The 17,242-nt window shown below is 45.8% G+C and overlaps 1 protein-coding gene across 4 annotated transcripts in view; it reads left to right on the top strand.

Annotated features, from left to right (window-relative positions):
• The window catches only part of VCPKMT (valosin containing protein lysine methyltransferase), a 115,220-nt gene that overhangs the window by 13,056 nt on the left and 84,922 nt on the right, over positions 1–17,242 (top strand). Inside the window, exon 7 of one of the 4 annotated variants that reach the window (XM_036110683.2) lies at positions 5,825–6,089. The exons of 2 other annotated variants lie outside the window; for them this stretch is intronic. The gene's annotated coding sequence lies outside the window, so the exon portion shown is untranslated. One more of the 4 variants, XM_036110666.2, reaches the window with a different exon arrangement.

The following is a 17,242-nucleotide window of genomic DNA, read 5'->3' as shown; positions in this document are numbered from 1 at the left end:
ATATAGGTTTGGGGGCAGAGGAGAGGGTGGATAGTGAAAGGTGAGGTCTTATAGATCACTCCAGATGTATAGATTGAAAAAGTCATCCAAGATAAGATCCTGGGAAATATCAGAATTCAAGGAATAATTGGAAAGAAGAGAACTAATAAAAGAGAAATCTTGGAAATGTCTTCTCCCGTGGCTTCAGGGACAAGCAATTCTTAATTTAAATATGTTGATGGTCATATAACTCCTATTTGTGTATTACAGACACCAAGATCTCCAGCCCACCTCTCATGGGCCAAGTTCAGATTTTGTACCTCTGTCCCCAAATCAACATAGTAATGCTGCTTGCCGGTCAACAGTTTTGTTGTCTGCAGCACAGCGGTGCTTGGATAATTATTTTACTATGTGGTCCATATTCTATAAAAATGAGAGAAGACCCAAAAAGGAATGTTATTCCTAAAGCTAGGAAGCTTAGGTCTCAAATTAATGAGCTTAGCCTAAGGTGGAAATAAATACTGGTTCTCAGAAAGCTGGAAATCTTTAGCTTCCCTGGCTGTACACTGCACTTTGTTTGATTGTGAGTTTGCTTGTGAAAAGGAACAAGGAGAATGTAAAATAAAGAGGACAGAACCAACACTGGAAGTCTTAATGTTGAACAGCAAGGTCTAATTCATTTTCTCTCTGGGAATGGAACTCCCCTCCGGTCTGACTTCAGTAAATTCAACTTTCTCCTTCTGCCCGGCGTCTGGATGCTCCTTGTCAGTCATCATCCTGTTCCTTCTCTCTTGCCTGCCTCACGATCCCCCAGACTTCTGTCCTTTGACAGCTCACCTTTATGCACTCTCCTTCATATGTGGTGCAGTTCTCATGATTCCCACTACAAGCTTATTGTAAATTCTTCCTCTCTTGGCCTTTGGCTCTGACCCCTCTCTGAAGCCGTGGCCTTGCCTCTTAGCTGCCTGCCTGATATCTCCCTCTGCTTGCTATCCATTTCAAGCAAAATTTCTACCATTTTGACTTGTCTGCCTTGCTGGCTAGTTTTACTAATGGTATCATTCTCTCACCATCTTTAATTCCTTCTGCCTCTGCATAAAACCAGCAGGTCATAGAATCCCCCATCAGAGGGACTCACAGTCCTTCTCCCCTTTCTGTTTTTACTGCCATCCCCTCAGGTTCGGGCCTCATTACCTCTAATTTATGCTTCCGTCATAGTCTCCACACACATCTGTGCTAACAGTGGTGACAGAGCACTTTCCTAACTTGGAGTTCCGAACCGTTCATCATCCTACTCAGAAACATCCCCAGAGCCTGCTGGACGTTCAGTATCCTTTCCAGTACACTCCTGTCGCTTGCCTCTTGCTCTCTTGCCAAAGTGGATGTTTCTGGATATACAGGTGTGTTTTACTGCTCCTGTCTTTACTCATGATCTTTTCATATAGTGGACAATTGTAGCAATAACTTCTGTCCTCCATCAGACTTTCTCCCAACTGTCCGATAAAGACCAAATTTCCCAGAACCCACTGCACTGACCCCTCTGCCTGCCCTGTAAACCCAGCCTAACTGCTTCATGTCCTCAGCTACAATTTAGGGGTGGGTGTCACGTGACCCAAGCTAACCCCACAGTGCCCTCCTGGATTAGAGGCACTTCTTTTCTTTCTTTCTTTCTTTTTTTTTTTTTTTTAAGATTTTATTTATTTGACAGAGACACAGCAAGAGAGGGAACACAAGCAGGGGGAGAGGGAGAGAGAGAAGCAGGCTTCCCGCTGAGCAGGGAGCCCGATGCGGGGCTTGATCCCAGGACCCTGAGATGATAACATGAGCCGAAGGCAGACGCCTAATGACTGAGCCACCCATGCACCCCACATTTCTTCTTTTTTGGATAGCTAATGCTAATGATGAAATGAGCCCTGAGTTCCCAAGAATAAAGTCAACCCAGAGGAAAGCAGAGTCTAGAAGCAAAGAGAGAAACTGGTATTCACTTTGAGCCTCTGGACCCAACCATGCCTAAAGCCAGCTGCTCTCTCTGGACTCTCCAGTTATATTACCAAGTTAACTTTGGTTGGGGATTGGGTTTCTCTTCCCTGTAGTGGAGCAGGTCCTAACTGGTAGAGTGTTCGAGCTTTTCTGCTCTTCAAACCCTACTCCTATCTGAAGATCCTTTTCATCCACTACTTTTTGCGGGAAGTGATCTGCTTTTTAAGTCTTTATTTTGTCCATAATACCAGCCCAATCATCTTAGCAGTTGACTTACAAGCTTTCTAGCATAGTGTTGCTTGCTGATCATACTATGGAAATCCTAACCTACCAAACTATAAAAGTAAACATCATAAAACTAGTCAGAAAGCAAAAGTGAGGAAACAAAAACCCATTGTGGGAATAGTTTGATTTCATGTGTTAACTAAAGAGCAAATCCACCACCTTTGCACCCAGAAAATGTTCAAGCCTCCACCTCTCTATCCCCATCCTGGAATTCTTATTTACAGGGAGTAACTCAGGAGTCAAGAAGATGAATTGCTTAGGAGAGAGGGTAGATGCTGGGGCTGGACTCACCCCCAAGGTTAGGGGGTGCCTAAAAAGTGGAGGGAAAGTTACAACATGCATTAGGAGAGGTCCTTGGGCAGTGAGGTCTGTGATCCGGAGAGCAAGATTAGGAATGGAAAGTGTCATCTAAGAAAGGTTAAACTTCTTTGCTGCTTTTTTCCTGGATTATGGGAAAAGCCCACATTTCGTGTGGAGTTTTCTCTCTTTTATTGTCATTCCCTTTAGTTACACAGCTTTCAGGAAAGTGACACCTGGATGGTGGCAGAAAGTGAAGAGGCCAGTGTAAGAAACATACTTGCCCATGTTACCCTCTGGGGAGGCTCACAGGAAGGGAGCAGCATCCCCTGCATGGGGACAGGTCTGCAAAGGTCAGGCAGAGCTTACTGGATGGACAGGACAGAGCTGGAAGAACCAGGGAGAGCCCCTACACTGGGTGGGCCACTCAGAGAGATGCAAGATAAAATCTCCCCTTTCCCAGTATATGTCAGAGGGGAGCCCTGCCACTGAGGCAGAGTTGACTCTTGGGGGTGCAGATGTTACAGATATAATACACATTCCACTGGACTTTAGATGTACTAGTCCAGAGCAAAGTATTTAAAAAGATTGCAATGAGCCAATTTTTTTTTTTATATTACCAGGTTTGAAACTGTCAATACAATTTATACTCATATCATGTTATTCCAAATAAATTGGTAGGGTAGTTTTAAAAATTGTGATTTCTTTTATGGGATGTCTAAAGTTTTTCTGTTGTGACAATACATTATCCTAAAACCAAATTGAGATTTAAAAATATATATCTAAAATAAAAGCATGCATTTCAAAAGCTTCCAGAACGATCCCTGAGTCTCACGAGGGCTAATTTATGAAAGACCTAAGACAACTATTCACTTTCTGTTCGCACAGTAGAGCCCTGGGTTGATTTTAAATACAGCTTTGATGATTGACACATGATTGGCTGCTGTTATAGGAGAATTAAATTAGCAACCAGTAGGAAACCAGATTAAATGGTGGCTTGCATCTGGATGGGCTCAGGACTGTCAAAATTGATACAAGTGCTACTTTATGTGATCTTGCTTAATGTGATCAGGGCTAAGCTCACACTCAAGCTACTATTGCCACTTAGCAATTCAGAGTTTTGCATTTAGGTAAAGATCTCTGCCCAGACCTGTGTAATGTGAGCAGAGAGAATGATGGTGTGTGTGTGTGTGTGTGTGTAAGGAAGGGTGAAGGCTGTAAGTAGGTTTGTATTAAAGGCTGGAGGAATTCTGCTGCTTTATTTTTCTTACTAGTGTCTCTAGAGCCCAGGCACACCTCGCCAGATAGCCTTGAAAATGTCGTTGTTATTCTGGAGCAAAAAGAATGGAATTGTTTGCTGTCCTTCCTTGAGGACCTGGCAAGGAGAGTGGAATTCTGTAAAGAGAGAGCCCAGGACTCTGGCCTCCTCATCCTCCCGTGCTCAGGAGGAGGATGAAATGGCTCCAGCTTACGAATCTCCTCAGAAATGTTTCTCCAACCACAGGGGAGTTCGCACAACTCTGGCTGACCCCTGAGGCCCCAGGGCATTCTGCTACCGAGCATTGACTGTGATTTGGAGAGTGGCCAGAGTCCCCTCAGGTGGCCCTGTCCCTCTCCTGATTAAAGATTTGCCTCAGCATCTTTTGGTGGAAACTTTCTGGGCTAGATGAAGGCCCGATGGCAAAGGCTGAACTCCTACCCCCGCTGTTGACAGGCTGGGAGTCCTTGGGCGAGTCCCTCGGTCTGAGTTTGTTTCTTCATCTGTAAGATGGGGATGATGATGATGGTGGTGACATTTGTTCTGTCCACCCACAGAGTTCTTAAGGTGCTCAAACAGGAAAATGGATGTGAGAGCCAGTGGTCCACTTGAAAGCTGAATGGAATGTGAGTTACTGTGTTTGGTGCTCACCGTTGACAAAAGGCAGGATTCCTTCTCCCGCCTTACGCCAGCCATGCACGCTCCATTCGGGGGTAAACAGGGTCATTTCTCCAGGACTGCGAGCGCTCTCTGGTCACAGCAGCCGCCGTGCATCTGCTTCATGTGCGAACGGGCAGGTGTGCTGAGCTGAAGGTCTGTGGCAGGGCGTGGAGATAGTTCCCCTCGGTCTCGCAGGCTTTCTTCCCTTCAGACCCTAGTTGGTCTTGAGCCACATCTTATCAATCTTCACCCTCACTTTTTCTCTTCACCTGAGATATGGAGAGACAGAGTCACCATGTCTCCTCACTTGTGTCCGGTGCGCCAGGCCTCGTGGCAGGTGCCGGGGATGCCAGTAAGTTGTGAGCTGCCGGCTGGCACAGGAAGGAGCCGGTTCCTGAAAGGAATTAAGTGCTGTAGGACAGAGCCCAAGACATGCCAGTCATTTTATAGATACTTAACTCTTCTTCTTCTTCTTCTTAACTACTACTACTACTACTACTACAACTACTACTACTACTACGGAAGCATAGAGGATTGGCCTGGTCTTGCAAATGTGTTTCCTTTGACTTCTCCAACCTATTAAATGAAAGCACTCCTCAACTCCATACTGTGGCTTGTTTCATTGTCCCTGGAAGACTTTAGGGTTGCAGGTCTTCCAAAGCAGGTGATAAACACTGCTTTGGTTTGTGGGAGCTCCTAGCCCATCAGAGGCCCTGCTGTGGAGACCAGGGCATTAGACACTGGGCTTGCAGGGGTGCCGAGGCCCCTCAGGTCCTGGCTTATTGGACAGGGCTCTCCCCAGGGCTGAAAGTCACGGGAGGGCTCAGCTGCAGGAACCCACTGGTGTTTGCTCAGAGAGGGGAAGTTCTGCGGCTGCCTGGATGGCTGGGTCCCGAAGGTGGTGGTGGACGTTGTGCAAGGTGCAGAGAATCCTCCTGAGACGGCCTTGCATACTCCCGCCTTCAAAGCATCACCCCACCCCTTACAGCTGGAGAACTGCGGCATTGCCACCAGGGAGAGCCAGGACCAGCTGGCTCCTGGTTCCAGCGTCAGGCCTCCAGATACCGGAGAGGTGCTATGTACGCTGATTCATGCTCAGAGTCCATTTGTCCACTGGTGCCTTCCTCCTTCCAAGGACACCATCATCTTCAACAAAAGAGATCCCCAAAGACTCATTACATTGATTTTATGTAAACCCCCAGTCGTGGCACAGTGGCTGAGGATCCCCTTTGGTCCTGGCACTTGACTCTGACTTTGTTGATTCGCAGTTACGTAAGTGCTGGGTGGAAACCGGAAGGTGTTTGTCTAGCCCAGAGGCCTCTCCAGATGCCTCCATTTTAAAGATTCTGTTCTGTTTGTTCACAGTGGAGCTTCGGTGACATTTTTTCATGTTTCTTGTCTCATGCATCTTGCTAACTCCACGGCCCCCGCCTTGAAGACAAGAACAGCATCTCACGGGCGCCTGGGTGGCTTAGTTGGTTAAGCGACTGCCTTCGGCTCAGGTCATGATCCCGGAGTCCTGGGATTGAGTCCTGCATCGGGCTCCCGGCTCGACGGGGAGCCTGCTTCTCCCTCTGACCCTATCCCCTCTCATGCTGTTTCTCTCTCTCTCTCTCTCTCAAATAAATAAATAAATAAAATCTTTAAAAAAAAAAAAAACAGCATCTCACATCCTGCATGATCCTTGCACTTATTGCTGGAGGAAGATTCCATTATCTAGTGCAGTAATTAATCCAACCATCCTTTCTTGAGCACCTATGATGTGTGACTAGGTCCTGAGGGAATACAAACATAAGCAGATGTCAGTGAAAAGTGAGGCAATAGAGTGGAGAAAGAGTAGTAACTTATTTCATAGAGTTTGGTAGGAGCGAGAGCATTAGGGTTGAGAGAAGGCAGGTAGGAAAGGATCAAAGAGGAGAGATGGTGGCTGAAGACAAAGGGGGGTTTCTGGGGGCAGGGGCACGAAGTGAGATTAGGAGGATCCCAGATGGAAGGAATGCGATCCAGAGCACAGGCAGATTAATTGATTCTGGAAAGAAGAGGGTCACCCCTTCAGTAGACTAATAGAAGGATAGAAGGAAAGAAGATGGAACTGCATTTGCACATGGATGTAGAGAGGAAAGGGGTTCACCACTAATGTCCTTGGGTTTTCACTGTTAAATGAATCAAAAAGGCGACTTGGGTCCAGACATGAAGGAGCTTATGCTGCTAAGGATCCATGGCTGGGGCAACTTAGAAGTGGCATCTGTGACACAGAAATGGCCGTGTGGCCTGATGGGGAGGAGATCCGGGAAAAGGGAAGCTAAAGAAAGACAAAGCTGGGAAACAGAGTTATCCCGAGGGTCGTCTTTCGTTCGCTCCCCTGCCCTCACCCCACTTACCAGGATCCTGAAGCCCCCAGGGGTCACCCCACCGAACTGGCCTTCCTCAGGTTCCATAGTACCCTGGCCCAACCTCCCCTCTTCCCTCAGAAGGCCCCTTGCCAGTGACCTGTCACCTAAGTGCTGTTATTGTTTCGGCAGGTGCTCCTGGCTTTGGGCGCTTTTCTCTCTCAGATAATAGCATGATATTCTTGGGGGGTGGGGAGGTCCCAGTAGCTTTTGGTTTGCACAGACTTTACATCAGCTCTGGATCAATATTCCAAATGGTTAATTCTCAGAGAGACCATTCAACAAAGTATCAATTTACCATATGGCCAACTTGTCAAATTTACCAAAATAACCAGTTTCCCAAAGCTTGTTTCAAGGCGTACTCCATATATGAATATATTCATGCATATATTTGCCTCAAATATAGTCAGTGAATATAAATATATGCCTCATGCATAGTCAATGATTCTGAAGATGTCCAACAAAGAGGAATATATTTTTCTTGTGAATATGGTTAATAAATATGTATTTATTATGGGCTGGATCGTGCCCCTCCAAAATTCATATGTTGAAGTCTTAACCCCCAATACCTCAGAAGGTGACTGTTTGGAGATGGGGTGTTTAAAGAGGTAATTAAGTTAAAATGAGGCCATTAAAGTAGAGCCTAACCCCATCTAACTGGTGTCTTTATGAGAAGAGGAGATTAGGACACAGACGGGCGCAGAAGGAAGACGATGTGAAGACATAGGGAGAAGGTAGCCATCTACAAGACAAGGACAGAGGCCTCAGCAGAAACCAAGCCTGCCAACACCTTTATCTTGGACGTCTAGCCTCCAGAACTGTGAGAATATATATTTCTGTTGTTTGAGCCACCCAGCCTGTGGTACTTTGTTATGGCAGCCCTAGCATGCTAACTCAATAATCTCATGGCTGTATTTTAAAATATAAGATATAGGGCGCCTGGGTGGCTCAGTTGGTTAAGCGACTGCCTTCGGCTCAGGTCATGATCCTGGAGTCCCCGGATCGAGTCCCGCATCGGGCTCCCTGCTCAGCAGGGAGTCTGCTTCTCCCTCTGACCCTCCCCACTCTCATGCTCTATCTCATTCTCTCTCTCAAATAAATAAATAAAATCTTTAAAAAATAAAAAAAAAAAAAATATATATATATATAAGATATATTTCGGGCACCTGGGTGGCTCGGTTGGGCGTCTGCCTTCGGCTCGGGTCGTGGTCCCGGGGTCCTGGGATTGAGTCCCGCGTTGGGCTCCCTGCTCAGCAGGGAGTCTGCTTCTCCCTCTGTCTGCCGCTCCCCCTGCTTGTGTGCGCCCTCTTTCTCTCCCTGGCAAATAAATAAAATCTAAAAAAAAAAAAAAAATATATATATATATATATATATATGATATATTTTATCAGTATTTTAAGGAGTGATTTGTTAAAAGATCTGAGTTTTAGAGCAGTTTAGTCTCCTCAGATATATTCAAGAAGAAGATATTCATTTAACATTTTAAAAGTCTTAACATAAATCTGTTCAAATTCATTGATTCTTTTCAGGAAGAATATTTCTTCAAACAGGATTTTGATAAGTGTGGCAGGTCGGTCATTGATTTACAGCCCATCAGGCTGCTTTCCTGATTCTCCACGTGGTTAGAGGCTGTCTTCTGTGCAGAGGGGCTGGCAGTGTGGACGTGGGGGTCTCTACAGACATTCTTGTCGCACTGTGCGAGTGCACACCAGGCACGGTGCTAGCTGCCTTCCCAAATGGAATTCCCCGAATTCTCACCATAGGCTTAGGACATAGACAGGTATCCCATGGTACATACAAGAATATCAGAACTCAAAGCAGTTAGATAACTCCCCATGGTCACAAAGCTAATCATTAGGGAGAACATTCCCTAGTTCTGATAGATCTAGACAGGTTAAGTCCCAGCTCCGCTGCGTCCCAGCTATGTGACCTAAGACAAGTGGATTAACTTCTCTGTACCTCAGTTTCTTCGTTTATAAAATGGGAACAATACTACTACTCACCGGATGGGGTTGTTGAATGGGTTAAATGAAATAAGGTATGTGCTTGGCACAGAGCCTGGCCTGTACAGAGTCCTCCAATGTTAGCTGTTGCTATCAACTTAGGAAATATGCTAAGTATAACATCAGACATTATACAGCAGTGTTTCAAAGTGCTTTCAGTTTTTGAGATGAGGAAATCAAGGCTGAAAGAAGTTGAGGGACTCAGTTGGGGCCCTCCAGTCTTCTGTTCTGATTGGTGAAGCCCACCCACATTAATGTTAACTTAATTAACATTAACATTAATTAATTTAAATGTTAATCTCCTCTGAAAACACCCTCCCAGAAACATCCAGAATGGTGTTTAACCAAATATCTGGGCACTGTGGCCCAGCCAAGTTGACAAATAACAGACTCACCATCACAGTATTTTTGCTCAGCTCCATCAAGAATTTTCTGAGAGCTTTCGCTTGTCACTAAACTTCACCCCTAGGCCCCAGATGCCCTGGGAAAGGGAGGAAGGGCTGTGGGAGAGGGCTGAGTCTTGAGCCCTGCTCACTCCCATCTTTTCTCCTTCAGAAGGAAAATGCTGGAATGAAACAATTTATTGTATCAGACTGGTAGGATTGTAGGTGAGCATTTTTTTTTTCCTTTCGTCATTTCTTTTGATATGGTTGTAATGTCTTCATTATGTATTAACTGTAAGCTTACATGCAACTTAATGAACCAGAGGGAAAATGTGTTTATAATCTTCTCTTTAATTATGGTACTTGTTTAAGGTTTGCTTAAGCATTGTTCATTTTAAAAAAATCAATTTTATTGAGGTAGAACTGCTGACTCAAAACTAGATTTTTATAACACTCGATCTTTGTTGAAACTCAAAGCTATAGTCTGCATAAACTGAAGTCTCACCGTCTTGTATGTCAGAGGAAGGACACATCTTGGAGACTGGTCTAAAGTGCAGGAGCAAAAATCAGCCTTTTAAGTGTTAAGACTATAAAACAGAAATCATAAGGCAATAGTTGTGTGGCAGTATTAAGATTATTATAATTATTAGGTAAGCTTGCTAAGGTCAGTAAGTAGAAATTCTCCTCCAAATAATACTACTGTAGGACTATTCAGCTGGCCAGATATCTAAAGCGTGCCAAAGGAAGGACTCTAATAAAAACTAAACCCTTATATTTCATCGCCCCATGTCACAGGAAGGCCAGATCTCATTCTTCTCATTCAGACTGAGAGAAGTTCCAGGTTATATGGCTGCCAAGTGGTAGGGAGCAGATGAGACCCACATGGTCTTTCTTTTACATTACAATCAATCCAGCATCTTTGTTGGGTGCCTGGGACTCACAGCTCAGGTACTAGAGTACAGGGGTGAGTAGGGGAGAATGCTGGAGAAAAAGTAAATTAAGGCCATTGTTGCTAATCGGCCTACCTCAAAGGAAAATAGAGTCAGTTCAAAAATTGCATTATCTATTTTGAGTTAGAGACTTCACATCATATATATGTGCAGGGCTGCCCAGAACTGGTAAAGACAGAAGAAAAAAAGAGAGGATGAACACTTTAACACAATTTGCAGATTACTGCTTTTCTCACCAACAAAAAAATCTCCTAAACCTTGAGGAATGGAAGTGGGGTGGGGGGTGGAGAGGAAGGAGCGGCGCTGGTGACAGGTTTTCTCTCTGAGAGGGGGGAGTCACACCCTCAGGGCTGTGAAAATGAATCATGTCTCTTCTATCAAGGCTTCGCACAGATTTTCTGGGAAACCTGTCATTGAGGATACAATAGAGAGGACTGTCCTTTTTGGTAGCTTAGCGTTTTCCGGAGGAAACAAAGTAAACCAATTTGGGGACTAAATTGCAAATTAAAATAAAAATTAAGGTGTGTAATGTGGGCTACGTTTCCCTTTTCAGGGGGTCAGCAAAGCCAGCCTTGTTCAAGGAGAAAATGTCAGATTTGGTTGCAACAGTGTAAAGGGGTGATGGTTGTGGTTCCATCTTTCATGCCAGGAGTGGCTCTTTTCAGAATAGCACAAAGAGCATCATCCATACGGCAGCTCTCCGGTTATGGGACAGTCCCATGTGCGTCATTATATTTAAGCTTCCCTAAAGCAGATTTTGGATCCCTGTCTTCTGGACGAGATAGTTTAAGGCCACAGCTAAGGGCACACATTCTAACTCAAAGCCCATGCTCTCTCTGCTTCAGCACAAGGTGGACGGACCCACTCAGTCTGTGGAGAGGGGCAGAGTGGCTGATGTGATTTCTTGTTGGCTCCTTGTTAAGAAGGAGACCAACTGGGGTGCCTGGGTGGCTCCGTCGGTTAAGTGTCTGCCTTTAGCTCAGGCCAGGGTCCTGGGATTGAGCCCCAAGTCAAGTTGGGCTCCTGCTCAGTGGGGAGCCTGCTTCTCCCTCTAACTCTGCCTCTTCCCTACCCCCCACCACTCATTCTCTCTCTCTCTCTCTCTCTCTCTCAAATAAATGGATAAAATCTTAAAAAAAAAAAAAAAAAGACCATTTTGCCTGGGACTAAAGGGTTTTCCAGGACATGGGAGACGCCTGGCCAAATTGAGACAACTGGTCACCTTACTTATTATGTTACCAGAGTCCTCATAGGAGATTCTTCAGCAGCCACATTGAGTGGTAAAATTTTTAGGACAACAGTTACATATGCATGGAATTTGCGTATAATTTACTTCTACTCAAACAATATTTGCAAGCATTTTAAAATTTAACATTTTGCTATTCTAAGATTGTCATTTTGACTGCTTTTTTTTCCCCGTTTCTTCTTCATTGTTGTCTCAAATCCCCAAGGGGTAGATGTGGAGGAAGGATAGAAACAGGAAAAAAATAAGTAAAGACAGACATTTGCTCCCATATTTAAAATGTGGTCTTGGTTGCAGTATGTTGAGGGCTGATCCGTAGTAGTAATTCTCAAACTTGAATGTTGTGGGGGTAGGCAGCCCCTAAGATGGCCCCCAGTGATTCCTGCCTCTTGGTATTCCTGCTCTTCTGAAATTCTCTTCCTTTGAGTGTAGTCTAGATTGGGATTTGTCTTGGGGAAGTCCCCCTCCCTGCCTCCCCTCCCTAGCTCTGGGGAAAGTCAGAGACCCATGTGGTGAGGAGCTGATGTTTCCAGCTAATAGCCAGCAAAAACCTGAAGCCCACTGAAGGCCATGCAAGGGAGCCTAGGAGCGATTCTTCAGCTCCAGTGGGGTCTTGAGGTGATCTCAGCCTGAACTGACACCTGACCGCAGCATCATGAGAGACCCTGAACCAGAATCACAGAGCTAAATCCATCCCTATTCTTGACCCCTATGAACTCTGAGCTAATAAATGTTGGTTGTTTTCAGCCTCTGTGTTGGAGGGTAATTTGCCCAGAAGCAATGATAACGAATACAAGTGTGCATCAGAATCACCTAAATAACAACTTGATAAAATGTGGACTTCTGGGACCCACCCATGGAGATTTTATTCAGTAGATGCACCCCAAAGTCTTTCCTTTCCATCAGCAATCCCGGGAGAATCAGAACTGAACAATTTTTTGCTTAAGAGCACATCTCTAGAATAAACACTGCCTGGAAAGGTCTAGAGGGAGGGAAGACTGCAAGGGAGGTACAGCTGCCAGATAAACTACAAGACACACAGTTATATTTGAATTTCAGATAAATAACAAAAGATGTTTTTGCGTAAGTTTTCCCCGTGCAGTATTTGGGACATATTTATACCGAAACACTGTTACCGGAAATTCAAATTTGACTGGGTATTCTCTATTTCTATGGCTCAGTGCTATCCAGAGGTAAGGCCCCCGCATAAGTGAAGGCCCAGTGGGAGGCAAAGTGGTACCTTCCTTTGGCAAATGGCAGGATTTTCATCCCTGAGGGGCCAGTGAGAGGGCTGCAGGCTGCCCGGCTCCGTCCTGCTCCTCACCCGCCCCACGGGCAGGCCACACGCAGGCCACACGCAGTCTGGGGGCGCAGGGACTGTCTCATCGGAGGGTTTCGGGGAGCTACTCAGGAAGCCCTCCCTCACAGCCTGCCAGAGGAGGGCGCGGGGCTTGTAGCCGAGTGGTGCCGGCCAGGGGGCCCCGTGCGCCCAGCCCCAGGGAGAGGCGGGCCCCGCCTGTGGGGATGCTGCTGCCTGGTCGGCGCCGCCCACAGTGCCACAGCTTGCTCCTTTGGGTGCTGTGCTATCAGCCTTTTCCAGAGCAGTGAGGGAATGCCAGACCTCTCCCACATCCCTCCAGGAACTCAGCTGAATGCAGCTGCTCATAATGTGTGCATTTCTTATTCTGAGTATGTCTGAGTCTCTGATGAGCTCTATTTATTGCAGCTCTCCACCCTGTAAAAGAGGAGGATGGTTCCAGAGACAGTCCTTAATGACTGAGGCCTCAAGAACTCTGGCTTTTAATTCTTTTGTATGGGCTTTCTTGTCCCAGGGCACAGTCTTAATTTTGATGTGTTTATTTTCAGCTATGAAATGTCTTCAAAGAGATAGAGAATGAATGAGAATATGTGTGAGCGTGTGTGTATGTGAGAGAGAGAGAGAGAGAGAGATTGGCTGGCAGACTGAAGTGCTCAAGGCAGGGATGGAAGATACAGGCTCCGAACATGTGCAGCTACAGTAAAGTCAAAGACTCGACCATGTGCATTGAAACTGATTCCGGAGAGTGAGGTCTGGTCCCTGGTGCTCTGGCCCAGCCCTGGCCCGCGGTCTGAAGCAAGCCAGCCTAGAGCCCCCAGGAGGGGAACTCCGCTGCCTCTCTCACCTGAGTGCAACCGTGCAGGGCTCTGAGTGTTTGCGAGACAGGGAGGAGGTTTGGGATCCCATGTGCAGAATCTGTCTGCTGTGGGAGCTCTTGAGGGCTCGAGGAGAACTCCTCGGGCGCTGCTTCCTAACACCGGCGTGACTGAAACAAAACCAATTGGAAAAGTAGAAAACCCAAGGGTGATGCTGCCACTTCACACCTGGAACGTTAGGGGAATCGCACGGCTCAGTTCCAGGACCCTCAGAGCACATGTGGCTGCCTCGGAGGACCCAAGAGTCCCTTGGATCTAGATAGAATGGTATGGAGCTGGGAGGGGCCAGAATCCCCGGCTCCCACTGTGGCCCTCACCTTGGCCTCTCTGGGTAGCTGAAAAATGAATAGGTGCGCCGGAGGTCTGTCGTGAACATTAAGTGCAGTGATGTATGGGAAGCGCTTGGCCCTTAGCACTCAGGAAAGGGGGGCTGTCAGTATTTCTGTGTGTGTGTTTAGGTGTGTGGTAGCAATGCTGGGGTCACTGGGGAGCGTTTCAGTGTAGTTTAAACAAAAAACCCAGCTGAGACAGGGTTCATCTCTACTTAGAGTCCGTGGGACTGGAAAGAACCAGTAGCCCGTTTAATGCAGCCCCTCTGTTTTAGAGATGATGAGACTCGGATGCAGACAGGTGAGGGTTTGCTCAGGATCTCACAGCCATCTCCCTCTCTAGAATCCCATACCCTGCCTGCACCGTGAGGAAACTGCTGTGCTTGGAGCCCAGAACCTCCAGCGAGGTAGTTGCTAACACAGCAACCCCAGAGCTCTGCTGGGTCCATTCAGAAACCACCACCACCACCACCACCACCACCACCGTGGGCACTTAAACTTGTAAATGAATTAAAGTGCTACACTCTCAACTCCTGAGAAAAGAACTAATAATTAAGCACAAATGCAAGTCTGGGTTTGAAGTTAATGACTACGGAATTCTGAAATGATTTTGAGATAAAACGAATAGTTTACACTGATTTGCATTGTACTAGACAGCATTGCTTAGGAAAAACCGCTCTGTTGAACGTAGGAGGCAAAGATCATGTCTGTTATTGTAATTCATGGCCTCAGGGAGCTTGGAGAGGGGAGAGGCAGTGAGGAGTTTGAAGCTTTTAATGCTTACTGTGCAGAAACAGGACTTCCTCTTAAGGATGTAGCATTGATGGAGTACTTTGTATGTGTTTTACTGGTATTTACGTGTTTAATCTCCATGATAGGCTTGGGAGAAAGGTGCCAGAATTATCCCATTTTACAGATGAGAAAACTAAGACCAAAGGGTAACTTATTCAAGATCAAATAGCTAATAAATGGCATCATCGGGACTGAATCTTGGAATCTGGCGACAGAGTCTTGCTCTTACCGATATGCTCTGCCACCTTGAGAGAGCCAAGGTACCAAACTTAAGAGACTAGGAACTATTGAGACATTCCTCATGAACATATACTTTTCATCGTATTACCATTCCAAGGTTAGGAGCATGGGGCTGAACCTCATGGTCCCTAATGCCCTAGTCTAGCTTCCCCTACCATCCTGCCGGTCTGGAAATTCCCTGGAAACATAGGTGGGATCTTTTATAATCTCCAGTATTCACCCCTTACTTTATGCTGCTGGATGAAAATCAGGACCCATCTCTGCCCTTCAGCCCACAAATGGTGTAAGGAGCCAGCACCAGGCTCAGTATTCTAGATTTTTTAAAAAGATACTTCCATGAACCCGCCCCCAAGAACCCACCAACATCAGCTTAAAGGGAGCAGGTTGTTTCAGTGAAGAGAATAAGGAAGGGGTCCAGTGGCAGCTAATCTATCCCAGTTTTTTCCCTGAGGTTATAAAGAGGCACCTCGTTTCTTAGTCCCATTTTTTCCTTTCTGTTTTTGATTCAGAGATGATAGTGTCATTGCTTCTTAGGACAAGTTAAATTATATGAGTCCTCAGAAATCTACAGTAAACTCAGTAGCAAGTGAGTAATACATGGAGAAGAGGCACTTACTGGTAATTTAGTTTAAATCAATGAATAAATGCTCTGATGCCCTTTTTAAAAAAAGACTTATTTAGTTATTTGAGAGAGAGAGAGAGCGAGCAGGAGAGAGGGGCAGGAGAAGAGGGAAAGAGTGTTAAGCAGACTCTGCGCAGAGCCCAATGCAGGGCTCAATCCCACGACCTTAGATCACAACTTGAGCCAAAACCAAACTCGGATGCTTAACCGACTGCGCCACCCGGGGGCCCCTCTGATACCCTTTTTATATGCAAGGGAGCATCTGCACACGCTGCACATGATGCACACAGTGTGCCTACTCCTCTGTTCCTTTATTTCTTCATTTAACATACCCTGTAGCATGTTCTGTAGTCAATATCATCATGTAAAGATTTTCCTCCTTCTTTCTCAGGACTTCATAGAGTTTCGTTGTCTGGATGTATCAGAATTTATTTAACTATCATCTATATTAAAGAACATTATAACCACATTTACTCTCGTCCTCTTACAAATAATGCTGAAATTATTATTTCCACACACGTATGTATTTTTGCTTTGCCTTGGTTTTGTTATTGTGGGGAAAAAATTCTTGGAAGTGGAATTGTTAGGTTAGAGATATTTGTATTTTAAATTTTAATATTTCCAAATTACCCCACAAAGAGGTTGCACCAACTTGCTCTCAGTGAGAAGGAATTTGAAACGCTGAGTCTAGCACCCTTGTTATCTGACTAGATTCTCATATGAGATGCAGCTCTGCCGTGTGGTATGGCAGGTAAGTCAGATGATGAATATGTGAAATGGAATGGATGCATTTGTCAAGATATTTTGAGCTGGTGAGGGGGAGGGTAGCAGCCTGATCAACCCCTGGCGGTGACAATCTCATGGCAAAGGAGAAAAATGGGGTGTGGTTTTCATGTCTGGCAACTGGTCGCTTTTGCGGGGAATTTGCCATATCTCACTGGGCCCTCCTAAGTCCGTAACTCTTCTGATCCCCACCCAGGTTGATAAAGGGAATATCTGTGATTCGAACTTGTACACTTTACCGATTACCTCAGATAAGCCTGTGGAACTCTGCTCTGTAAAATCCACCTTTCCCTCCGAAATGCACATCTTAGCCTGCGTTCCTGGGTCAGGTTCATCCAGGTCTCCTGAGAATCCAGCAATTCCTTTGACGTGTGGCTTCCACAAACTCCCACTTAGTCTGCAGGGCTCTGTGTGTAGGTAAGGCTGCCTTGGGACTTTCTGTCCTCACCTGAAGTTGTACAGTGGTAGAGAAACAAGACTGGCTACAGACTTGTCAGCGAGAAGACAAAAGCTACCAGCCACGGTGAGCCTTGTAGATTAGCAGTGAACTTCTGTGAAAATACCACCCTCATCCTTCATGACCAAGGATGGTGATAAGTCAACCCCATTACTAACCTAGACTGGATCTGGTATGATTTTTCTACAGCCTCTCAAGATACCAGTAGGTGACAGCCAGCCTAATCTAAAATCATACTTAGATGGTAGAAAATAAATTTCCTGCTGCGCCATGCCCATATTCTGTTAACAAAATGTGCTGAGTGTCTACCCCACGTCATTCGGGGCCAGGCACTATGGGAGATATGAAAGAAATATAGGGGTACCTGGGTGGCTCAGCCAGTTGGGAGTCCGACTTCT

The sequence above is a fragment of the Halichoerus grypus genome, chromosome 8 (genome assembly GCF_964656455.1).
Source record: "Halichoerus grypus chromosome 8, mHalGry1.hap1.1, whole genome shotgun sequence".
NCBI lineage: Eukaryota > Metazoa > Chordata > Mammalia > Carnivora > Phocidae > Halichoerus > Halichoerus grypus.
The sequence above is the reverse complement of the archived record's forward strand: the minus strand, read 5'-3'. Positions and strand labels throughout refer to the sequence as shown.